Source organism: Tenrec ecaudatus, chromosome 13 (assembly GCF_050624435.1).
Source record: "Tenrec ecaudatus isolate mTenEca1 chromosome 13, mTenEca1.hap1, whole genome shotgun sequence".
Taxonomy (NCBI): domain Eukaryota; kingdom Metazoa; phylum Chordata; class Mammalia; order Afrosoricida; family Tenrecidae; genus Tenrec; species Tenrec ecaudatus.
The window spans coordinates 100,181,634-100,208,720 of NC_134542.1; the positions used below are offsets into that span (position 1 = coordinate 100,181,634).

The 27,087-nt window shown below is 39.5% G+C and overlaps 1 non-coding gene across 1 annotated transcript; it reads right to left on the reverse strand.

Moving 5' to 3' along the window:
* Positions 1-23,126: 23,126 nt before the first annotated feature.
* LOC142425284 (small nucleolar RNA SNORA26) lies at positions 23,127-23,249 on the reverse strand. Its single transcript, XR_012779631.1, has one exon. It is a non-coding gene; the product is annotated as a small nucleolar RNA SNORA26 (small nucleolar RNA).
* Positions 23,250-27,087: the final 3,838 nt, after the last annotated feature.

A 27,087-nucleotide genomic window follows, 5' to 3' on the forward strand; every position in this document is an offset into this window, starting at 1 on the left:
GTATAACCTCTTCCCTGGGGGATGAACAACAGAGAAGGGGGCGAGGGGAGACATCAGACAGTGTAAGATATGACAAAATAATAATAATTTATGAATTATGAAGGCAAATGTTTTGAGAATGATTATGGCAACAAATGTACAAATGTGCTTGACACAATGGATATATAAATGGATTGTGATAATAATTGTACGAGCCCCCAATAAAATGATTTTTTTAAAAAAAGGACTACATTCTCAAGTCTCTACTGCTGGAATCCCTCTCTGTTAGCCTTCTCTTGTGAACCTTAGAGTACTGGCATGTATACGGTTATACTTCATTTCTCCCTTTTTCTCCACCTTCATCCTATTTATTCCTAAAAGCTCTACATACTCTATGATATACATGTATATTATCTTTAAATTTTCATCCTAATCCAATTTCTTGTATTTGTTGTTTTGTTAGATACTCCTCTAGGTCAATGGTTCTCAACCTTTCTGATGTCATCACCCTTTAATACAGTTCATGTTGTGGTGACACCCCAACATAAAATTATTTTTGTTGCTACTTCATAACTGTCGTTTTGCAACTGTTACGAATCAGGCAACTCCTGTGAATGAGCTATTCGACCCCAAAAGGGGTTGCAACCCACAGGTTGAGAACCACTGCTCTAGTTGCTTAGGACTCATAGCAACCCTATGGGCAACCGAATGAATCACTACCTGGTCCTGTACCATCCTCACATTACTCATTGTGTTTAAGCCTATTGTTGAAGCCACTATGTTAATTCATCTTCTTGAAGGTTTTCCTCTTTCCTTTGAACTTCCACTTTATCACTCATGATATCCTTATTAAGGATTGGTTTCTCTTGATGATACCCAAAGTAAGTGAGACAAAGTCTTGCCACCCATACTTCTTCTAAGGAATATGCTGACTGAACTACTTCTAAAATAGATCCATTCTCCTGACCTTAACCCAAATCACCAAATTTCTTTCTTACTACAATAACTGCATCCCAATGGGACTCCTAGCCTCTCCACTTTTGCTTTCCTCAAACTGATGTTTATGAAGCAGTCAAAATGATCTTTTTAAAATGTGTTGTTCTTTTCTATCATGGGGTCAGCTTTGACACATGGTAATCTCGTGTCAAAAACAAAGCTTTGTCTTGTCTAGGACCATCAGTATGATCAGTTGTAGAATTGGCAGCTAATATTCATTGGGTTTTTATTGGCTGGTTCATAGGAGTAGATTGCCAGGATTTTCTTCCTCATCTGTCTAAAGTCTGGAAAATCCATGAAAACTTGTTCAACTGCTATTACATGAAATACCACTGGCATAGCTTCCAGCTTCCTAGTTGCATGTAAGTACCTATAATATGATAGACTAACCAACAATTTGAGTATTACACATCTTAGACTTTTTGCTAATGTTTATCCATTTCTTGTGTTGTCTGAGTGGGGCCAGGATATGCTTCCAGCACAGGCAGGTCTCTGCTGTGAATGTTAGGATATAGCAGGTCTTTGCTGAGACAGTCCTGAGTGGCCATGTGTTGGATCAGAATGAGTAAACTTTTGCGTGGGGGTGAACGAGCCTCAGAAGTGGGTAGAGAAGGACTCAGGCAACTTGGGCAATCTTCCCAACATGAAAAGTTGGGCAAGGTTCCTGTGGTGGACCAGCTGTCGCCTAGTGGAGAATGTCACTGACTCTGGTGGGGCTTAATCTGAAGAGCACTGTGCTAGTTCATCAGTAGTTGGGTTGATGAGCCTCCTCTGCTACCTCTTCATCAGGACTGGGACTGTGTTGCTATGGAATAGCAAAACATGCTGCAACTGGAGTGGCATAAGTGACAGCGACACAAATGGGGGGAAATCAGCAAGATCAAGTGGAAGCTCACATGGGACTTTGTTCCAGTTGTAAGACTTTTCTGTCACTCAGAGGGAAATAGGAGTCACTGTGGAGTTTTGAGCAATTTCACTTATGAAGAACCGTTTGTAGTTTTATTGACATTTTGCATTTCTTCTTTTGAGAATTATTTTTCTTTATGTCCTATATAAGAGAACCCTGGGTGGTACAAATGGCTAACCTGATTGGCTACCAACTGAAAGGCTGGAGGCTTGACTATAACAAAAGACACTAAAAAAAAATTCCTGGGGCTCTACTCCCTCTAGCCCAAAATCCATCATTGGAAGTCTATAATCCAACTGTGGCACATAGGGTCACTGTGAGTCACAATTGAATGCAAGACGACTGGCTTGCACTTTAAATATTTTACTTTTTGCTTTTCTATCTGTATCCTTTGTAGATATATCAAGTGGGCTACTTTTATTTTACTTGAAAATTTGCAAGGATTCTTTATATTCTAGAGAAATTTATCCATTTCCCATAGTATGACCTTTCAGATAATCCTTCACAGGATTTCTTATGACTTTGTCTATAACTTCTTATGTTCTACAGATGTTTTATATGTAGGTCATTTTAATTCTCTTATCTGGGCTTCCCACCATTTACGTGTCAGTTTGTGGTGGCCTGCATATATATATGATGCTGAAAGGTATATCACCTCTATTTCACATTTCAGCAAGTCACCCATAGGAAGATTTCAGTGAGACTCCAACTACAACAGGCTATGAAAAAAGGTCTGGCAATCTAATCCCAATAATAAAAAGAAAAAAGCAAACTCAAAACCACTCCCATTGTTGATTCCAACATAATAGAACTGTTTCATATGGTTTCCAAGAATGTAAACCTTTATGGAAGCAGATTGTCAGATTTTTCTCTTACAGAGACACTAGTGCATTTAAGCACCTGCACTTTTGGTTAGCAGTCAAACAATTATGCACTGTCCCACCAGTACTCCTAAAAACTGGCCAAAAAGAACCTTATGGCCTATACTCAAGTACTCTCTCAATGCAAGAACACTTTGTTCTAATAACCTGGCACTCTGTGATGCTCACCTACCCGACATAATCACTGAAGACAAAAGGGGTGCATAAACAAATGTGGTGAAGAAAGCTGACTGGCTATCAAAATATATTGTGTCTGGGATCTTAAAGACTTGCAGATAAGCAAGCAGCCACCTACCTGAGGAGCAACAAAGTCCACGTGGAAGAAGCACACCAGCCTGTGTGATCATGAGGTTTCAATGGGATTGGGTATCAAACATCTAAGACCCAGAATAATACTATACCCAAGGTGAATAGGTGGGGGGGCATGGCCTCAAGATCTAATTTCCATCTGTAGACAATTGGACAACCCCTCACAGAGGGCTCACAGGGAAGAGATGAGCCAGTGAGGGTGCAATATAACACCGATGAAACCCATAACTTTCCTCTAGCTCTTTGGTGCTTCCTTCACCCCACTATTATGACCTCAATTCTAATTTACAAGTCAGATTAGACCAGAGCATGCACACTGCTACAGACAAGAGCCTGCAACACAGGGAATCCAGGATAGATAAACCCCTCAGGGCCAATAAGGAGAGTAGAGATACTAGGAGGATTAGGGGTTGGTTGGGGGGAGGGAATCAATCACAAGGATCAAACTAGAACTCCCTCCGGGGAGAAAATAATGGAAAAGTGGGTGAGGGGCAATGGAAGACGATATAAGATATGGAGAAAATAATCTATAATGTATCAAGGGTTTGTGAGGGAGGGTGGGCAGGGGAGGGAGAGGGAAGAAATGGGGAGCTGATATCAGGGGCTCAAGTGGGAAGAGAATACTTTGAAAATGATGATGGCGGCATATGTGCAAATCTGCTTGACACATTGGATGAATGTATGGATTGTGATAAGAGATGGAAGAGCCCCCAATAAAAGTATTTTTTTAAAAAAAGAACCTTATGTATTACAACAGAACAATCTTTAATGTGACTGTTTTCACACATCATCAGAAAGGTTTAAGAACATTGTTATTTGAGAAGTATTTGACCAATGAGGGCATGGGAGACCCTGGCTGTGAGATTGTCATAATGATGGATTCAAACATGTTGGTGATTATGATGATGCTACGGGGCTAGATAATATGGTCTTCTGTTTATATAAGGTTGCCAAGAGTCAGAGTTAACTTGAGGATAGTTTCAAGAAGATAATTTTAAACTAAGATAATAAAATATTTCATGATTTCAATATTGTTAAAATTATTATATTGTTTTCATTTTATACAGTAAAAAATTTAAGCCTTCTGAAAATTATTTTCATGAGATAGGAAATTAAGTTAAATTTCTTCAAGATCTGGGGTTGAAAATTACAGCCTCTGAGCAGAATTTGGCCCATCATCCATTTTTCTGAATAAAGTTTTATTGAACAACAGCCATCTGTTTATATGTCATCTATGACCCTTTTTTCCTTTTCCAAGCTAAATCATTGTTATTTGCACAACTGGAAATTTTATTTTTGTGTCTTGACAGAAACAAAAGCTGATGGATAGGCAGTTATGTCACGGTCCCTGTTAATTAAAATATTATATTAATTATGTACTCATCTCTAATTTCATGCTTTGTGTTATGCCAAAACTGTTTGTTCTAGTGATATGTTTATTCTTGGGTGAATACCAGGATTGTAATATTTTTGTACATTTAAAACTTTAAAATCCAACTTGTCTCTCACTATTCATTTCAATTTTTTCTGGGAAATTGAAAAAAATTAGATGAAAAATGTTCAGTTAAAAAATTGTGATCCCGCTAACAGCTAACATAGACATTTGATTTGAATATAATTGACTTTTTTATTATATTAAAAATATTCCAAGCCAAAGCTGAGTTTCGTTGGTGTGGACATTTGAATAATCCCAGCTATTACGTCATGGAAGGCCTTCCCTCCATTCCCTGGGCACCACTACCAGATGCCATTGTAATTACCTTCTTGATGCTGCAGCGTGACCAGCCTGAGTGACATTTCCAGTGTCAAGTGGCCACCGGTCGGCTCCTTGGACTTGCTTAACAGCATGCATAGAGAAATAAGTCAGAAGTTGAAATTCTCCATTAGCCTTGGATTGGTCATCATCTGTAATTATTTTTCACTGTAATCCTTTAGAAAAATTATAATGAAGTATTTGATAAAAAGCCTTTTAAAAAGTCTATTTAAAAAGTTTTTTAAAAATGTTACTAACCCAGAGAAATGACACATTCTTCTTATTTACTCATGGTTTAGTTAATGTCATTTTACAAGGTTTTATAGCTATCTTCATATACATCTAGTACTTTTTAGTTCAATTTAATTTGTTGCATTTAGTATTATTTATCACCTTTGTGAATCATATTTTTATTTTTGCATATTTATTTCTGGTACAGTACTGTTAGCATTAAAATCTATTCAATTTGTTTTCTGTCACTTTACCAAATTGTCTTATTATTCCAAATAGGTCTCTGGAAGTGTGGTGCAGTTGAATTATTGGTACGGCTCATTGTTCAGTCTTTGTAACTCTCACTAAATGACTGGGTGGAAGAATTCAAATAAAATATAGTTAGGATGTTGATAGGTGCCCTCAAGTTGGTTCTGATTCTTAGTGATCTATGTGCAGCAGAACTAACCCCCTGTGCCATCCTCGCAGTTCTGTTTGGTTCTGTTTTTTCAGTTCATCACTGCAGCCGCTGTGTTACTTTACCAAGTGTGATATCTGACAGGGACAGAACAGGAGTAATGTACAAAGGTCTCTTTGAGAAATGGCTTGGTAAACACCTTAACCTTGAAGCTGGCTCCTAGAGAATATCCTGACACAAGACTGTGCTGGAAGATAATTCTGAAATATGCTGGCCCGGAACCACAGCCCAGATAAAATGGAAAGGATCGGTGTATGAAACCCAAGGACAAAGAATGGAATAATTGATTAGAAAGTTGATTGTCTGCCCAGCTGCAGCCTCCTCCCTTTTGAAAGTGCCCTTTTAAAAACTGGAAACATTCACCTAGATAACATCCCTTCTCAACTCATGGAAGTGGGGCACTTCATTTCTTTTGAAATGACTCCATGCTTTCATAAAATTGTGCCTTAACTCTTTGCTGCTGTGTGCATATTTGTGTGTGAGAGCTTGGCCTCTCAGGACCCAAACAAATCACCCAGGTTTTTGGATTTGCTAGTTCCACCCTGGGCAAAAGTTCTGGTGCAAACTTCACAATATCTTCTGCAGGCCTTTGTCTGTCTTGATGACATGGTCTAACTATGTGACATGAAGTCTCTTAATCCTGGCTTCTAGGAAGAACTCTGCCTGTACTCTTTCAAGACAGATTGGTTTGTTCGTTTGACAGTCAATGGTATTTTCACTATTCTTCACCAGCTTCTCAATTCCAATGCATGATTTTTTCTTCCATATTTCTTATTCAATGTTCAACTTTCACATACGTATGCTCAACTTTCCTATTCAATGTTCAACTTGGGAAATGAAAATACCATGGCTTGAGTCAGGTGCACCTGAGTCCTAAAATGACAAACGAGGTGGATAGATCTCTAATGCAGAGATTGGCCAATTTTACCATAATGCGAGCCATCTCAGAAGCAGAAAGAAAATGCCAAGATCATGAAGAAAAGAGAGACCTGATGGAGCTCACCTGAGCTACCTGTGTGAAGAGGCAGCAGTGCAGATGAAGCCATGCCCAGAGTGGTACCTACGCAGAGTAACAGGAAGGGCAGCACACTGAAAAACTGGACCCTGACTGCTTAACTGTTAAATTCCTTAGTGAACTCCAATAATCGTGAGTATTGCCGTGACTTCTATGTGGCTGTTCCATGCTGAGCCATATGCTATTTCTAACCCCAACATTTTTAGGAAGCATCATATTGTTTTCCACAGTGGTTGCACAATTTTTTGTCCCACCAGCAGTGTATGACACTTACAGTCTTTCCACACACATAACAGTATTTGTCATCCCCGGCCCCCCCCCCGCCCCCCCCTGGTCTTTACTATACCTGCTAAAGAAGCCCATTGGTTCAGTGATTATATGTTGGACTGCTGCCAAAAGGTCAGCAGTTTGAAAGCACCAGGTGCTCTGTAGACTAGAGTCGGAGCTTTCTACCCCCATCAAGTGCTACACTCTATGACACTCACAGGGGCATTCTACCCTATCCTATGGAACTGCTATACGTTTGCATTGATTCAATGCCAGTGAGGTTTGGGGAAAATATATTATTATTAGTGGTAATCTGAGAAGATAGTGTGTTATTTTGCACCTCTCAAATGGCTATGACCACAAGTATTTCTTCATATAGTTGTTGGCTGACTAAATGTCTTCTTTGGTTCAGTGTATGTTCACGTTCTCTGCCCATTGTATATTGTTTGTCTTTTTCCTTGTTGAGGTGTTGAAGTTGCCTATACATTTTATAGTTTAGCCTCTTGTCTGATAAATCATTGTCAATATGTGTTTCCCAGAGTGTGGATTCTCTTTTTACTCTTTTGGTAAAATCTTTTGACATACATAATTAATTCACTTTTAGGAGAGCCTGTTCATCTATTTTTGCCTTCTGCTGTTTGTTTGTTTGTGTTTACAGTGTTTTACGTCATATATTTTGTTCCCTATGTTCATCCCTACTTTGTTATTGATGATATTTATATTATTTTTCCAGCTATTATATTTAGGTCTTTGGTCCTCTTGGGGTTGCTTTTGCATACGGTGTGGGATATGGGTCCTGTTTCATTCTCCTGCAAATGGAGATCCAGTTTACAGCACCTTTTACTAAAGGGACCACTTGCCCGTTTCATGTGTTGTAGCCTTTTTCAAAGGTTACCTTTCTGTAGGAGGACAGATTTACGTGACAGTTCTCAGTTCCGTTCCATTGGCCTATATGTCTTTCTACTACTTTCAGACCGTTTTGATTACAGTAGCTATGGAGTAGGTTATGAGATTGGAAGCGAGAGGTTTTAAATTTTATTCTTTAGCTTATTTTGTTTATCCATGTAAAGTTGGTGATATTTTTTCTTTGTTTTTTTAAAAATTGTTTTATTAGGGGCTCATACAACTCTTATCACAATCCATATATACATCAATTGGGTAAAACACATCTATACATTAATTGCTCTCATCATTCTCAAAAATTTGGTCTCCACTTAAGCCCCTGGCATCAGGTCCTCATCCACCCCCCACCCCCTGCCTCACCGTCCCTGCTTTCCCCTCCCCCATGAGCCCTTGATAATTTATAAATAATTATTTTGTCATATCTTGCCCTGTCCAACGTCTCCCTCCAACCACATTTCTGTTGTCCGCCCCCCAGGGAGGAAGTCACATGTAGATCTTTGTAATCCATTCCCTCTTTCCAAACCACTCTCCCTCTACGCTCCCAGTATCACCACTCACACCCCTGGTCCTGAAGGGATCATCCTCCCTGGATTCCCTGTGTTTCCAGTTCCTATCTGTACCAGTGTGCATCCTCTGGTCTAGCCAGACTTGCAAGGGAGCATTCGATCATGGAGTGGGGGAGGGGGGAAGGAAGCATTTAGGAACTAGAGGAGAGTTGTATTTTTCATTGTTGCTACATCACACATTGACTGGCTCACCTCCTCCCCTAGACCCCTCTGCAAGGGGATCTCCAGTGGCCGACAAATGGGCTTTGTATTTCCACTCTGCACTCCCCCCTCATTCCCTATGGTAATATTTTTTGTTCTGATGATGCCTTATACCCGATCCCTTCGACACCTCGTGCTCGCACAGGCTGGTGTACTTCTTCCATGTGGGCTTTGTTGTTTCTGAGCTAGATGGCCGCCATCAACTTTCTTCACCACATTTGCTTATGCACCCATTTATCTTCAGGAATCATATCATGGAGGTGTGCACCCAATGATATGAGTTTTTGTTCTTTGATGCCTGATAACTAATCCATTTGGCACCTCGTGATCACACACGCTGCTGAGGTCTTCCATGTGGGCTTTGTTGCTTCTGAGCTAGATGGCTGCTTATATACCCTTTTAAGACCCCAGACACGATATCTTTTGAAAGCTGGCCACCATCAGCTTTCTTCACCACATTTGCTTATTCACCTGCTTTGTCTTCAACAGTTGTGCCGGGAAGGTGAGCATCATAGAATGCCAATTTAATAGAAGAAAGTATTCTTGCATTGAGGGAGTACTTGAGTGGAAGCCCAGTGTCCTTCTGCTACCTTAATACTATACCTATATATATATAGGCACATAGATCTATTTTCCCATCCTCATATATAAATATATTTCATTATATACATGTCTTTATCTAGACCTCTATTAATGCCCTTTGCCTCCCAGCTCCTTCCTCTATTTCCCTTGACTTTCTTCCTGTCCCACTATCATGCTCCATCACCACCTGGGTTTCAGCAATTCCTCTTGATTACATTACCCTTGATCATACCCTACCAGGCCTCCCACACCCACCTCACCACCAATTTGGATCCCTTGTTGTTCCCTTGTCCATGGGTTTGTTAACACTACTTCCTTTCCCCCCACCTCCCCCAATCCTATGTCCCACCAGAACTGTCGGCCCTGTTGTTTTCTCCTCCAGATTGTTCATCCAGCCTATCTTATTTAGGCAGACCTGCAGAGATAATAGCACGCACAAAAACAAGACAGAGCAAACCCAAGCAAAAATATACAAAATACCAACAACAACAAACCACTGACAGAGAACGAAACAAAACATAACAAGAAATAAAAGCTTGTAGTTAGTTCAAGCATCATTTGTTGGCCTTTAGGGGTGTTTTCCAGTCCAATCTGTTGGGGCACCATGCCCTGTCCCCAAAGTCCACCTTCAGCATTCCCTGGGGACCTTGCCGGTCCTTTCCCTTGCTGTTCCACTTTACTCCCCCAGTGCTTTGCCTCAGTGTGGCGGGATCAGAACGGATGCAATTCCCACCCTGTGTCTCCAGTGCTGTCCGCAGCAGGGCCATGGGTCAGTGAAGGGTGTCATGTCTCATAGTGGGGCTGCTCTAACTGGGGTCATCTTTATCACGGCCTGGTGGGCCAGGATGTGCTCCACACTCTCCTACCCCCCCTTCATCTTCTCCCATGTGCTCCGATATGTAGGCAATTTTCTTTGCTTGGACATGGAAGCAGTTTTAACACTGATCCCCGTGAAGCCACAGTATGCTAAATGTACTCATTGTATAAGATGAGCTTTCAAGATGACCTATGGGCTCCTACACCATTTCTATATACCTCCAAAAGAAGATTCTTCTCATCAGAGAATTCACCTCCATGCTCACTTACAGACTTCAGGCAGGCTGCAATATTATCATAAGGGTGAGGTCTTCGTTGGCATCAACTCATTTTTATCCATGACTGGAGGTCCTTAACTTTCATTCGCCCTCGTGTGACTGCACCTGTCACACCTGGTTTAGCAGCATCCAGGACCATTCACATTCCCTTCTCCACCCTTGCCCGTCTCCAGGCCCAGCCCACCCAGTCCTCCTAGCTTCTTTGGCAGTTACTTCCCAGAGTGCAACACGGGTTATTTTTCAGGCTGGATTGCCTGAGGTTTGTATTTGATCTTGTACGTAGCCACTTCATTGCATTTTTCAATTAGTTCTGTTAGTTTTATTCGTGGGTCTTTGGGATTTCGTATGAAAAGCTCTACAAATACCTGCAAACAGAGTTGTATTTAACCTTTACCAATTTGGAATTCTTCAAGTCACCTTTCTTGACTACTAGCTCTGGCTCAGACTTCCAATTAATTGAATAAGCGTGGTGATAAAGGGTATCCTTTTTGTGTGTGTGGTTCCAATTCTTAAAAAGAATGCTTTAAGATTTTTTTCTGTTGAGACTTGCTGGCTTTTGATTGTGTGTGTGTGTATCTCCTTGATTATGGTAAGGAATATTATATTTTTTCGTTATTTCTATTTTGCTTTTGTCAGGAATGGATATTGGCTTTTGCCAAATGACTTTTCTGCATCAGTTGGCTTTATCATGTGGTTCTTTTCCTTTTTTTTATTTATGTGATTGATTACATCGATTGCTATTCTAATGTTGAGTCATCCTTTCTTATTTGGTATGAGTCCTGTTTGTTCATAATTGATTAATGTTGCAATATATTGTTAGATTTTATTTGGTAGGTTTTTTGAGAATTTTTGCATCTGTGTTTTTGAGAGTTATAGGTCTATAATTTTATTTTTCATCATATCTATCCTTGGATTCTTCCATTCATTTCTGGACTCTGAAATTGAGTAGAATTGGTGGCAGTTTTCTCTGAGTGCTTGGTGATATTCGCCAGAATAGCTGCCTGAGCCCATTTTTTCCTTTTAAGTGTTAAAATGATCACATCGATTTCTTCTTTTCTTACTTGTCTGTGCCAATTTTCTACTTCAGTTCATATTAGTGTAGGTAGGCTATGTTTTTCTTGAAATTTATAGATTTCTTTTAGGTTTTAACATTATTTAATTACAGTTCTTTATAGTATTCTGTTATTAACTATTTTATTTTAGTTGGATCTGTTGTGACATCATCCCTCTCGTATCTTTGTTGTGTTATTTGCATCATCTCATTTTCCTCGGTTAGATTTGAATGTGTTGATTTTGTTTTTTCTTTTTTTACGTATGCATTTATTGCAATAAATTGAACTCGGAGCACTGCTTTGCTTGTGTCCAAAGGCATTGGCTTATTGTATTTTCATTCTCCTTGATTCAAGGAATTAACAAAATATATTTATTCTTCTTTTATCAAGCAGTTTTACAGCATGGTATTATTCAATTTTGATGTGTTTTACCCACCCTGCTCTTGATTTTACTATTTTCATATTGCTGATTTCCAAATTTATAGTATTCTGATCAAAGACTATGCTTTGTAATATTGTGAAGCTTTACATTTTATCGAGGTTTCCTTTGTGTCCTAATATCTTGTGTATCATGGAGAACATTCCATGTGTGCTGGAACAGCATACGTATTGTGTGTCATTGGTAAAGAGGTTTTCATTTGTCCATGAGGCTAAGATGGCCTATCATGCTCTCTATTTCTGCTTTGTCTTTATTGAGTTTCTTTATAGTTGTCCTATCTTTTATCAGAAGTGCTTTATTAAATGCTCCTAGTATTATTGATGTCAGAAGAGACTCGGAAGCTTGCTATGATCATAGAGCAGCTAAATTAAATGGAAACAATGGTAAAGTAAAAGGACTAACCAGAAAATTTCAGGAAATGTCTCACGATAAGGTAAGAATAATATAGTGAAATGTGAAGAAAGCCAGAGTTGGAAAATCAAAAAAGAAGCTTATCTCCAGCTGTAAGAACTAATAACAAAAAATAAGCTTGAAGTTGCAATATTGAAATATTTTAAGAACAAAATATGGAACAATGAAGAGAGCATCAAAAGAAGGTGGAGGTTCAAGCATTTCAAGAGGGAGCAATGGTACGGAAGGAAGGCATTCAAGCTATACAGAAGACATTATCAAAAAATAAGATTGAGGAATTTATGGAATACTAATTATTCTATGTCAACAAAAAAATGAAGGACCCACATGTGTATGTGAAGGTATCTGGTGCTGTGGTGGTTAGGTGTTATGTCAACTAGACACTCCTGGCTAGGGGTAGAGTCAAAACTGTCAGTCAATTGGCAGCCTGTTGACTCCTCTTTGCTGTCATAAACCTTTTGTACTAGAGTGCAGGACTCTGAGGACTCCTTTGTCTCTTCCTCTTCACTTCCTGCCTACTGAGACTTTGCCACTGACACTGAGGCACCCTGCCATCTTTCTACTGTCATTAGTTCCATGTGATTCTATGTCCCATCCCACGGGACATCAAGAACGTGGACACCTGAAAGAGGGACTGGGAATGAAGATGGGCAAGGGCATGAGAAATGGAGGTAAGACAGGAATCTGATCAAGCCTCATTTTATTGAGTTGAGAGCAGAGGTTTAAATAGCCAGCGAGGGGTAGGCACCATTACGTCACATGTAAAATAGGGTGCATCTGAGGTAGCCAATAGTCGTGCATCTCCAAACAAGGAAGGAATGGTGGGCAACTGATCAAACAGGTAAGTATGCTAATGAAGCATTCCTGGTGAGCCTGGGGGGAGATGCCATCAATCATGTATTGACCAATGAGCATAGCAGCTGCTAGTGAAAGAGCACCAATCCTAGCAAGGGTCAAGGCAGCCACCCTCTGGCGGGAATTGTGACAAAGGGCAGTAAAACCTCAGGGCAGTTTGTATGGCAGGAAACTGAGAGTAAATTCATGGCTTAAATCCAGGGTAGGGAGACACGCAGTTCCCTACAATTCTACATCCACTGCCTGTGATCTTTCTGCTTCCAGTTTCATCATTCAGCATCACTGGTATTTGGGTACATGATTCTGAGGAGGGACTTGCGGACTAGCATCAGACTTATGATCTTGGGGTAGACTGGGCTGGGATGCCTTCTTTATATAAAATTATTGATATAAAGCTCTTTCTTATACACATACTATTGTCATTGGATTTGTTTCTCTATTTAACCTGGCCTAACACACCAGCTGACTCCAAGAGGCCCATATTTGTGCCCATCCCAAAGGAAAATGATCCAAAGGATGGTGAAAATTATTGAACATTATTATTAATATTACATGTGAGTTAAGTTTTACTGAAAGCAGTTCAACAGCAGTTGTGACAATACAGATGGATTAAAAAATAATCTGCTTTGGATGAGGGATAACATTGCTGGAATCAGAGAGAACTCTGAAGGTTAAAAAGTCCAATAAGATGTTAGATTGTATTTGATTGACCATGCAAAGGCTTGGACTGTGTGGGTCATAACAAACAATGGATAGCATTTAGACGTATTGCCAATATGTCAAAAGATATATTGCAGTGGGCAAATCTGAAACACACAGCTTCCTTAAAATATCGAAGAGCAGAAGCGACATTATGAGGACTGAGGCATGTTAGACTGGAGCCCTAATATTTTCAATTGTCTCATATGCACGTGAATGCTGGACAGTTAATAAGGAAGACCTGAGGAGAATCGATGAGTTTGAATTGTGGTGCTGAAAATGAATGTAAAAAGTACCATGACTCCAGAAAACAAACAAGTCGGTTTTGAAAGAAGTCCAACCAAAAGGCTCCTTGGAAGGGATATTGACAAGATTTTGTTTTATAAACATGTTACAGGGAGAAACCAGTCCCTAAGAAGGACAATATGGTTGGTGCAATGGAAGGCCAGTGGAACCAAAAGGAAAGAGTCAACATGGTGGACTGACACACTGGCTGAAACTGTGGACTCTAACATCACACTTATGAAGACGGCACAGAGCAGGCTGGTTCTGTTATGCACAAGGTAGCTGAGCGTTGTAACTGAATTGACAGCACCTAACACTACAAAAACGACTATTATTGTGCAGTTGTCTATTTCTGTTTTCAATTTTTTAAGAGTTTGATGTATACACTTGTTGAATAAACCTAGAGAATCTTATGCTTAGTAAACTCATTCAAACATACAAAGATAATTATTTAATATTACCATTGTTTTAGGGAAAAACGAAGAAGAAGAAACATGGTTTATATGACAATACACAAGATTTTGATGGAGCCCAGGGATGGGGAAGTTACAGAGAGAGGGGAAGGATGCAGCGGGGGTGGGGTGCACAGTGAAAATGGAGGGTTTAACAGGATATTGGTTTTTATTTCATTTCTGTGAAATATAAATAGTATGTTTCTTTAAACAAATAAACAACCAAGAATCCCTCCAGATTTCTTTTCCCTCAAAACTAAATAGTGTTTTGAGCGACTTAAAAAAACAAAAACAGAGAAAAAAGGCAAGAGTAAAAATTGAAATGAACTCACTTGGAGTTTTTAATGTTAAGTTTATTTTAAACAAACTACATAAAAAAGTAAGAGTTTGTATTTTGTGCTCTTTCATTGGTTGTATGTATGTTTATTAAGGTTATGTCCTCTTATTCAATCCACCCTTTAATCATTACATGGTGTCCTTCTTTGGCTCTGAGGCTGTATTTTGTTTTAAACTATATTTTATCAGAAATTAACATTGCTCTTTTTATTATGATTAGCTTGTTTTTAGCACTTTTATTGTCATCTAATTCATACTTCATACAATTAAATATTTGAATCATATAAGAAAGTTGTACAAATATCACCACAATCAATTTTAGAACATTTTCTTCTTTCTTCTATTCATTTTTATTAGCTCTCCAGTTTCCCACAGTCTCCTCTGCCATAGTCCCAGGAAGCCTTTTATACAGTTATTCATTATAGATAACCTGTTCTGTATTTCATATCCAGAGAAACATGGCCCCAAACAGCATTAACACCTTTAACAACAACAACAAAGTAAAACAGGAAAACGTCAATCAAAAAGAAAGCATAAAATATTAAAAACTAGAACAAAATTTAGATGTATCAAAGGGAGATCAAATTATAAGGTATTAAACTTTAACCTGACTACATCTGTAATAATTCACTTTCTAGTGAACTCTGCATAATAGCAAGGCTATTCCCAACCCTAGTCTGTAATCACGATGGATTCACCAGAGGCTTAATCCCTATTTCACCTTCACTTCTTTTTTGTTTTTAAAATGACACAATTATAAAATGGGTCTAAAGGGAGATCAAATAAGGTATTACATTTTAACCTAACTACATCCACCATAATTGACTTTACTGTGTTCTCTCTCTGATAGCAAGGGTATTCACATCCTTCAATGATGGTCAAAGGAATTCACTGGAGGCATAATCCATGTGTGGGCCCTACAAATGGATTTTGGGTTTCCACTGTCATCCATGCCTTTCCGGAACCAGGTGTTCACAATTAAGCTCTAATACCATTTCCCCCTTTGTGTTTGGATTTTATTATTTACAATCCTTGGATCATACAGGTTGGTATGCTTCTTCTATGTGGACTTGATTGATGTCTCCCTTAAATGGTTGCTTGATTGAAGGCAGCTTTTATGATCCCAGATGCTACTCTTTCTGATAACCGGGCACCATCTAGTTTCTTCACCACCACATTTTGCTATAGCACCTATATCTCTAGTGATCTATTCATGAGGGCAAGCATCAATCAGAGAGATGTCACAGCACAAATTCTTCTTAGGTTGGGGCTAGAAGTAAGTGTATGCCCAAACCCATCCCTGTATCTGTGGTTTATTTAGGTCTCTGGTACACTTTAGAGGCATCAAAATCATTTTATGATAGAGAACAATTTAGCTAATGGCCTCAAATTTAAAACACTATTGGGAAAAGGAAGGTGTACAAGTATTGGCCAGCTGTTGCCCACAACATATGAATTGTTTCCTTGTAGAGATACAACTATTAAGTGACTAGACACTAGTTACACAAACTATGGGGCTCGGTGATGGGACACAGCTTTCTAGAACATTCATTCAATGCAAAACCCAGCCTACCAGATTAATATAAGTCATAATAAAGCAAGGAGGGCATTAAAATCATAAATATATAGCAGTCCTAGACCACATTCATTGGGTACCTCATGTCATAGCTTTTTTTAATGGTGATTATTTTTCTACACTTTAATGTTAAGTTTGTATCTCTCTTTATGTTTAAGGGTTGCCTCTTACAGATAGTATATTGGTTGGTCCTGCTTTCTCATCCATTCCATTACTCTCTGTCTTTTGGCTGGTGAATTTAGTCTATTTGACAATCAGTGTAAACTAAGGGAACCTTACTAGTTTAGTAGTTATGCTTTGGGCTGCTAACCACCAGCCTAACGACAAGAAAAAGATGAGGTGTTCTAGTGCCTGAAGAGGTCCAGCCTCAGAAACCCACAATGACTGTTATACCCTATCCAATAGGATCACTATGACTCAACATTGACTCAGTGGCAGTGATTTTGGTTTACTATACTTGTGATATTTTAAAGTATGAGATGACATTTATTTTATCATAATTTATTAATAGTTTATGCCTAATTTATAAGAGAAATTGTTCTGTTCTATATCAAGCATGGATATCTTGAAACTTGACTATAATTTTTATATTTAAATTATTAAAGGATACTTTGGTTGATGATGATGTTTAAAATACTTGATAAAATTCAGATATAATACATCAGTTTCTAGTATCTCTTAAACAGTCATCTGTACAATCTATCAGTGTTTTCTTACAATAGATTATTATAAATTAATATCATCATTAAGTTTTACATTTCTTTTTATTTTCTAATAGAATTTTACAGAGTGCAGCATATAGTCATGTAAGAATTACTTTTTTCCTTTTCTTTTTTTTAACATTTTTTTAGGAACTCATCCAACTCTTATCACAACCCATACATACATCAATTGTATAAAGCACATCTGTACATTCTTTGCCCTCATCATATTCAAAGCATTTTCTCTCCACTTAAGCCCTTGGCATCAAGTCCTCTTGTTCCCCGCCCTCCCCACTAACCCCTCCCTCATGAGCCCTTGATAATTTATAAATTATTATTTTGTCATATCTTGCCCTGTCTGGCATCTCCCTTCACCCCCTTTTCTGTTGTCTGTCGCTCAGGGAGGAGGTTACATGTAGATCCTTGTAATCGGTTCCCTCTTTCCAACCCACTCACCCTCTAACCTCCCAGTATCGCCCCTCACACCCCGAGGCCTGAAGGTATCATCTGCCCTGGATTCCCTGTGCCTCTAGCTCCTATCTGCACCAGTGTACAACCTCTGCTCTATCCAGACTTGCAAGGTAGAATTCGGATCATGGTAGTTGGGGGGAGGAAGCATTTAGGAACTGGAGGAAAGCTGTATTCTTTTCGGTGCTACATCACACCCTGACTGACCGACAATTCTGGGGGGACTTGATAGGGGGAGGTGGGGGTAAGGAAGTGGTTTTAACAAACCCAGGGACAAGGGAACAACAAGGATCCAAATTGGTGGTGAGGTGGGAGTGGCAGGCCTGGTAGGGAATGATCAAGGGTAAGGTAACAAAGAGTTTTAGTTGTAACCCAGGTGGAGATGGAGCATGATAGTGGGGCAAGAGGAAAGTCAATGGAAATAGAGGAAAGAGCTGGGAGGCAAAGGGCATTTATAGATGTCTAGACAGAGACATGTACATATGCAAACATATACCAGGATGGGGAAATAGATCTATGTGCCTATATTTATAGGTTTAGTATTAAGGTGGCGGAAGACCTTGGGCCTGTACTCAAGCACTCCCTCAATGCATGAATACTTTCTTCTATTAAATTGTCATTCTATGATGCTCACCCTCCCGACACATCCGCTGAAGCCAAAGTTGGTGAACAAGCAAATGTGGCGAAGAAAGCTGATGGTGCCCAGCTATCAAAACAGATAGTGTCTGGGGTGTTAAAGGCTTGAAGATAAACAAGCGGCCATCTGGCTCAGAAGCAACAAAGCCCACATGGAAGAACACACCAGCCTGTGTGATCACGTGGTTCCAAAGGGATCAGTTATCAGGCATCAAAGAACAAAAAATCACATCATTGGGTTTACACCTCCATGATATGATCACTGAGGACAAATGGGTGCATAAGCAAATGTGGCGAAGAAAGCTGATGGTGCCTGGCTATGAAAAGCGATCTTGTCTGATGTCTTAAAGGCTTGAAGGTGAACAAGCGGCCATCTAGCTCAGAAGCAACAAAGCCCACATGGAAGAAGCAAACCAGCCTGTGCGCTCACGAGATGTCGAAGGGATCAGGTATAAGGCATCATCAGAAAAAAAAAAATCTTACCATAGTGAATGAAGGGGGAAGTGCAGAGTGGAGACCCAAAGCCCATTTGTTGGCCACTGGTAATCCTCTCACAGAGGGGTCTAGGGGAGGAGTTACTTTTTTTCTTAATGGATTGTCTCATTCTTGATATATGTTTTGCTTGATTTTTGTTTTGATCACTTTTCCAGAAGGTTATAGATTTTCTCTTTTAAATAGTCCAAAATTTATAAAAATGTTTCTACTATTCTAGTGTTATTTGTTATAACAATAATTCATTTATTTTATTATTTTCTAGAATTTACTGCTCCTTTTCCTTCTTTTTGTTTAATATTTTATTTTATTATGGAGAAAATATACAAAGAAAAATGTGTACTTTTAACAATCTGTATGCATGCAGGAAGGCTTCAAAAAGTTCATGCAAGACATGCACTAGCTTCTAATGCCATTCTTCCATGAACTTCTTTAAGCCCCCTGGTAATATTCAGTGAAAATTGTTTTGTTTTTATATTAACAGTCTCATTATTTCTGTTCTAATTGTTTTAGTCTGATTAACTTAAACTCATTGTTCCCTAAACTTACCATGTATGCTTTTGAGAAATAATTGATCATTAAGTTTAATTCAGTTAATTTTTTAAAAGAACACAAAACTCCAGGGTGACATTCTCTACTTTTTGAGCTAAATTGCTATTTAGTGTAAAGATTATTTCAGGGGATAGTTATGCTTCAAGCTCATCAGTTGGCCTAATGATTCATCAGTACTTTTGATCTACCTCCTAGTTTGTTCAGAAGTGCCTGGGGTCTTAAAACTTGCAAGGAACCACAAAGACACGGCGATTAATCTCTATTCTCCTGGACTACAGATGAAAAAATATATCCAGGAGGAGGATATTCAATGTATGGCTAATTGCCCCTGTCAACAACTGTCTCTTTTGCATTTAGACAGAGCTGGATCAGGTTTAGTTACCATTACAGAACAGTTCAGTAAAAAATTATATGTAATAATATACTGTACAAAGGAGGGAAATAAACTTATATTTAAACCATAAGACAAAAATATTCCCTGGAGTGTTTTAAAAAATCAAACTAAAGTTTAGCTTCACTAGTTAAAAACAAACAAACAAAACTTACTTAGAACATTATGCTCTTTAATAACTATCTACATAGGATCAAGAGGAGCTCTGAAAGCCCAGTGGTTACACGTTGATTCGCTGACTGCAAGGTCAGCAATTCAAAACCACCAGTCTCTCTGCAGGAGAAAAATGAAGCTTTCTGCTTCCATAAAGAGTTACACTTTTGGAAACCCACAGGGGCAGGTATACCCTATCCTACAGGGTTGCTTCAAGTTGACATCTGTTCAATGGCAGTGACGTTTTTGTTTTTACTTTTCTAATGGGAGCAAGTGAGGAAGTCAAGAGATTAGATAGGAATTTTTGGAGTAGTTTATGCGTAAGGTGAGGAACAACTAAGCAAAGAGGATAAGAAGGTTGTACAACTCAAAAAATGTAATCTATGCTACTGAGCTGAGCATGGACCAATAGCAACCATGGCAGTCTTCTCCTCTAAGGATTCCTTCCATCTCAATAGGTCCAGTTCCATTCTGCGTTACAGTGTCATTGTGAATTGATGGCAGTGGGGTTGGTGTTGTTGGCTTTTATTCACTAGGTTCTGTTGAGAATTATTACATTTACGTTCATGAGAGTTATTATTGCATGATTTTCTGTTTTCTGTGGCCTCTTTGCCTCTTTTTTGTATCTTGGTAGTTTGCTTCTTTGAGAGAGTTTGGGGGTTGAGGAGCTAGTGTGGAGGCCATGTCTGACTTCCATGAGGGACATAAAGGAAAAGGAGAATCCAAATTTGAGTCTCTCTAAGGATTCATCCTGCATCAGAGGTCAGACATTCCTCCGCCCCCCAAATTCCTTTCCCCTATACTGACATCACCCATCATTCCTAAGGCTTTTCTCCTTTTTTATAATGGTACATCACATCCTCCTATTGTGGCTGTTAGATGCAGTCGTGCCAGCTTCAACAAACAGTGACAATAACAACCTTACGCACAACACAACAGAACTCTTCCCGGCCCTGCACCATCCGCACAATCGTCATTCTCCCTGAGCCCTGTGTCGCGGCCACTGTGTCAATCGGTCTCTTTCAGGGCCTTCCTCTTTTTCTCTGACTTGCTGCTTTACTCTCCACCATCATATGATTGTCGAGTTTCTGTTTCCCTTCACACGCTTTTAAAGTCTGCTTTTTGCATTTCTAGGCTTCTTGTATGTGTGCGTAAATATTGAGTATGATCAAATTCCCCTATTGAATTGACCTCTTAATTATTATATAAAGTTCTTCCTGGTCTCTTTTGCCTTTAACTCTAATTAATCACTGATTAATATTGCCACGTTTATTTTTTTTTTGATGACCATTTCCTTGATATGTGTTTTTTCAATCTTTGATTTTTTTAAGACTGGTTTTGTGTTTGTGTCTAAAGGGAATTTCTTGGAGACAAAATTTTGATGATTGTTTTCTTATCCATTCTGCTCCTCTCTATTAGGGCAATTAATTCACTTATACTGAGTTTAAAGATTTATAGCTATGGATTTCCTGCAGTAATTTTGGTGTGTTTGTGTGTGTGTGTGTGTGAGTGTGTGTGTTATTTTCTCTAATGCTCTGCTAGTTTTTTCCCCATATGTTTTCTTTTCTGTGTTCATTTTACCTGTGCATTTTCTTGTCAGTTCCTTCATTCCTATGGCTTTAGTGTTTTCTGAATCCATATGATTTTCTCCTTTCATTATTGAAGTAAAGATTTATTCATTTTCTTTGAGGTTACCCTGTATTTTATTATTACTTTCCTAAGTTTACAACAATACATTCTACCTTAATATGGTCTTAACTTCTTCTCTATTTGGAAGTTATGTAACTACAGCATTTATGCTCTTTTATGCCTTCTAGTTGCAATCATTTACAAATTTACATATGTAAATTGAAAATTGACATTTTCAATCTTCTAGGCTTATTTTATTTTTTTCATAATTCTATTCCTGGGTTGATTATTGGTGAAGGTATTGTGTGTCTTAATCTCAAGTTATAGTCTGCTATTATTGTTTTTTTGTCCAAAGGCCTTTAACATTTCTTGGAAGGTTGGTCTAGTTTTACAAATGTACTTGTTTTCTGTTTATCTGGACATGTCTCAATTTCATCATCACATTCAAGGGACTATTTTATTGGATACTTAATTCTTGATTGGGTTTGTTTTTTTTCTTTCAGGGTTTTAAATATATCATCACATTGAATACTTACTTGTGTGTTTCTACCAACTTATCAGAGCTGAATTGTTTTTTAAAATCATTTTATTGGGGCTCATACAATTCGCAACACAATCCATACATACATCGATTATGTCAAGCACATATGTACATTTGTTGCCATCATCATTCTCAAAGTGTTTGCCTTCTACTTGAGCCATTAATATCAGCTGCTCATTTTTCCCTTCCCTCCCCACTCTCCCTATCTCATGAACCCTTCATCATTCATAAATTATTATTATTTTGTAATGTTACACTGTCCGACATCTCTCCCCCGCTCCCCAGCTCTCTTGTCTTCTGTTCATCCCCAAGGGAGGAGACTATATGTATATTCTTGTAATCAGTTCCCTCTTTCCACTCTACATTCCCTCTACCCTCCAGGAATTGCCACTCTCACCACTGGCCCTGAAGGAGTCATCTGTCCTGGATTCCCTGTATTTCCTGTTGCTATCTGTACCAATGTAAATCCTCTGGGCTAGCCAGATTTGTAAGATAGAATTGGGGTCATGATAGTCAGAGGGGAGGAAGCACTTAAGAGCTAGAGGAAAGTTATATGTTTCATCGTTGCTACCCTGTACCCTGATTGGCTCATCAATTCCCCACAACCCTCCAGTAAGAGGGTGTCCAGTTGATTACCGATGGGCTTTGAGTCTCCATTCTGCACTCACCCACATTTACAGTGATATGATTTTTTTGTTCCTTGATTGCTTGATACCTGATCCCTTCGACAGCTCGTGGTCACACAGGCTGGTGTGCTTCTTCCATGTGGACTTTGTTGCTTCTGAGCTAGATGGCCACTTGTTTATATTTGAGCCTTTAAGACCACAGACGCTATATCTTTTGAAAGCCAGGCACCATCAGCTTTCTTCATCACATTGACTTATGCACACATTTGTCTTCATTCATCATATCAGGAAGGCAGGCACCCATTTATATGATTTTCAGTTCTTTGATGTCTGATAAATCGTTCCTTTTACAACTCATGGTCAGACAGGCTGGTGTACTTCTTCGATGTGGGCTTTGATACTTCTCAGCTACATGGCTGCTTGTTTATCATCAAGCCTTTAAGACCCCAGGCGCTATATCTTTTGGTAGCCGAGCACTGTAAGCTTTCTTCACCACATTTGCTTATGCACACATTTTTCTTCAGCAATTGTGTCAGGAAGGTGTGCATCCTGGAATGCCAATTTAATAGAACAACGTGTTCTTGCATTGAGTAAGTGCTTGAGTGGAGGCCCAATGTCCATCTGCAGCCTTAATTCTAAACCTATAAATATATGCACATAGATCTGTTCCCCACACTCTTTTTTTTTTTTCAGCTGTGACTCCAGATAGGATCCAAAGAGGAATTCTACCGACCTCTTCTCTGGGTTTTATGGAGACTTGCTGTACCCTTCTGTGTTCACCTCTTAAAGTACCACAGCAACCTTAAAAGGGCACAAGAAAGGGAGTCCCCACACTCTTATATAAACTTATTTACATATGTACATTCCACTCTTTAGGCCTCTATAAATACCCTTTGTCACCTAGTTCTTTCCTCTAATTACTTTTACTTTCCTCTTGTCCCACTATCATGCTCAGCCTTCATTTGAGTTTCAGTAATTTCTCTCGGTTACCTTGCTCTTGCTGAATTCCTACCAGGCCTCTCACACCCTCCTTGCCACTGATTTTGGATCACTTGTTGCTCTTCTGTCCCTGGGTTGGTTAGCACCACCTCCCTACCCCCGCCTCCCACACTCCTATGTCCCCTGGAGCCATTGGTCCCATTGTTTTCTTCTCCAGACTATTTATCCAGTCTATCTTATCTAGATAGATCTGTAGAGATAATGATATGCATCAAAAATCAAGCCATAGCAAGATAGGTGATGAGTGATGACACAGTTATGACAACAAGAAAGGAAACCAATTACCCATAGAAGAATAAATTAATTAAAAGGAAAAAATTATAATGAAAGAAAAAACAGATCAAGGTCTGACTTTTTATCTCTAGGCATGTCCTTCTGTCAGGTCCAATGGGGTACCATACTTTGGCCCAAGAGTCTGTCCTATGAACTCCTTGAAGGTCACCCTGCTCTCCTCTGATCCCACTGTTGCTCTACTGCATGCTTGTATTGGTTTGCCTCAGTGTCACATGGTCAGTCTCGGCCAGTCTCGACACTGAGTCTCCAGTGTTGTCCCCCTTAGGGCCCTAGGCCATAAAGGGATGGCGTGTCTCCTAGTGGGATCAGCCATATTGTCCACTCTGTCCATTGCTTCGTCAGAGCGGGGATATTGTTCTCCAGGCCTGATGGGCCAGGATGTGCTCCACTCTCTCTTCCTCCCCCTTCATTTGCTCTGATTTGCTCTGATCAGACACACCCCTCTCCCCTAGCTGCAGCTTCAGTGCTGTCCTCTCAAGTAAATTCTTCTGGGGTGAGGGGCAATTGTCCACGTAGCTGTTATGGGGGCTGAGCCCTCAGGCTCCTCCACTGGCTCCCCACTCCTTGCTGGCACACTGCATTCATCTGGAACTAACTTTATATCTGGTCCCTCTTTCCCTGTGGAGACACAAACAATACCCTCCCCTTGGGTGGGTCAGTGCCCTATTCCCCCTTCACATATCTTTTTTTCTTTCCCCTTTCCTCCCTCCACCCCCTTTTTAGTTTGACTACCATAAGTAACCCTGGTTTTGGTCTGGCCCCTGCCATACTACCTGGACCTCACCCCTGGAGCATTTGTGCTTTTTTCCGTGTGCCCCTTTTGCACTTACCTTTATGTTCTCATATATATATATATATATATATATATATATATATATATATATATATATATATATATATAAACTTACCTCAGCAGACTCATGTTATACTTGTCCTTTTGTGCTTGGCTTACTTCACTTAGCATAATTTCCTCAAGTTCTTTCCATGCAGTGATATGCTTCATGCGTTCATCACTGATTTTTAGCAATGCATAGTACTCCATTTTATGTATGTACCACGGTTTTTTAATCCATTCGTCTATTGATGGAATTTGGGGTTGTTTCCACCTCGTGGGATTGTGAACTGTGCCGGAATGAACATTGGTGCACAGATGTCCTGCTGTGGTTTGTTTCTTGCCTCTTCTGGGTATATGCCCGGTAGGGGACTGCTGGGTCATATGGTAGCTCAATTTCCTTTTGATTTCATTGGGGTCCATTGTAATGTCCCCTGTTTCATTTCTCATCCTTGCAAGTGTCGTTTGTCCATTCATTTCTTAGGTTAGGTTTGCCAGAGGTCTATTATTTCTGTTAAGTCTTCACTGTCCTGTTAATTTTCAGCTTTACGGGGCAATGATCAGAGAGAGATGTCTGTATAAACTCTATTTGCTTGAATTTACTCAAGTTCTACTTGTGTCTCAGCATGTGGTCTATTTTCAAATATCTTCCATGTGGGCTTGAAAAGAATGAGAATTTTTTTGCATGTGGGTGGAAAGCTCTGAAAATATCTATCAAGTCAAGTTGTCCAATTGTGCTATTTAGATCTGTAGCCTCCTTGTAGATTTTCTTTCCCAATGTTCTGACTTTTTCATAATGTGGTGTATTAAAGTCACCAACTATAGTTGTTGAACCTGTGATCCCTTTTTTCTTATTTTGGGGTGTTTGATTTATGAATTTTGCAGGTCTCTCAGTAGGCGCATATTGTTTATTTTGCTCACTGGTTCTTGGTCTATTGTTCCCTTGAGGATTATATAGTGCCCCTCCTTGTCTCTTGTTATGGCCTGTGTCTTGAGGTCTAGTTGGTCAGAGTATTGATATTAGAGCTAAGTGCTGCCGAACACAAATGGGATTCAAACACAGCACATACTTTGTGGGTGTGCACACTGCCAACTCTGGGGATATGTGGATGGGTATTGTTGAATGTGGAGGTGACAGAGGAATAACAATCACTCTGTGAGATCTAATAAGGAGGAGAGGTAGAAAATGGGTGGAGGTGAGAAGAACTGAAAGAAGGAGAAGTGTTAACAACAACAACAACAAGAGTAACAACAGGGGCAGAGCAGAACAGCATTGGAACAAGTGTGATCTACCAAACATGGCCACACTGGGGATACACTATTCACTCTCCATGAGTGTGCACTAGCCACCATGGAGTGACAGGGTTGGGACTGCTGTCTACTGAGGTGGACCTATGTATTAAGCCCACTCCTTGTGATCATGACTATGGCAGTTCCAATGTGGTGGTGGTTGCGACAGGCTGCCTACTCTGGGTTTAAGACAGGAGGTTAGAGGGAGGGAGAGGAAGATAAAGAAAATGGAAAAATGGGAGAAAGAGAAAAATGAAGACTGAAGATTTTAAATGAAACAGCATTGGTGTGTATGGGGCTCACCAACTATCAGGTGGGGGGAGGAGCTGTGGTATAATTCTGGTAACTAAGCACTTGTGAGGTTTCACAATGGCAATCACAACTCTCTACTTATCACCAATGTGGGTGCCAATGTAGTCCTGGATGAAAAGAGCCAGTTGAACAGTGTTTGTTTGTTTGTTTAACCTTAATTGGAACATTGCTTTTGCAATGGATGTGCTGGCTGGTCCATTTGAGAATTCATTGTATGAGCCTTTGTTCTGTAGGCCCCTTTGTTCACTGTTTTCATTCAGCTTTGTCCATCCTTTAATCGGTGGATGGTTTATTTCTTTATCTTTTCCTTTTAAGTTTTATATTCTAAGATTACCATCTCATCTGTGTCATTTGGTTTCTCAAAGCTTTATTGTAGAAGATCTGGATAGTGCATAAACCTAATCTGTATCTTGGTTTAACTTCCTGTATTAGAATTTTATTTCACACCTCCCTCTTCAGTCTTTCAGGTAACATCATAACACCTTAAAATACTAAGCTATAAGGTAGGATCTTGGGAAAACAAACATGAGAGTGACAGTTCAGAAAAAGCGATATGAATAACCCTTTTTATTTAGATAGCCGTGTTAGTCTGGGTAGATTTGATAAATCAATCCACAGACACTCTCATATGTGTATAAGAAAGAGCTTTATATAGAAGATCAATTGAATATGGAACAAACATCCCAGCCCAGTCCAGATAAAATCCATAAGTCCGATATTAGCCCATTTGTCCGATACCAATCTATGAAGCCCTCTTCAGGCTCAGGAAACACATACAATGATGCCAAATGCAGGAAGATCGCAAGCCAGTGGGTTGGAAGTCTTATGGATCCAAATGGCATTGTAAACATCTCAGTGCTGGTAGGGGTCTCCATGTGGTTCCTTCATCTCCAAAACTCTGACTGCCTCAGGGTAGCTTCATGTG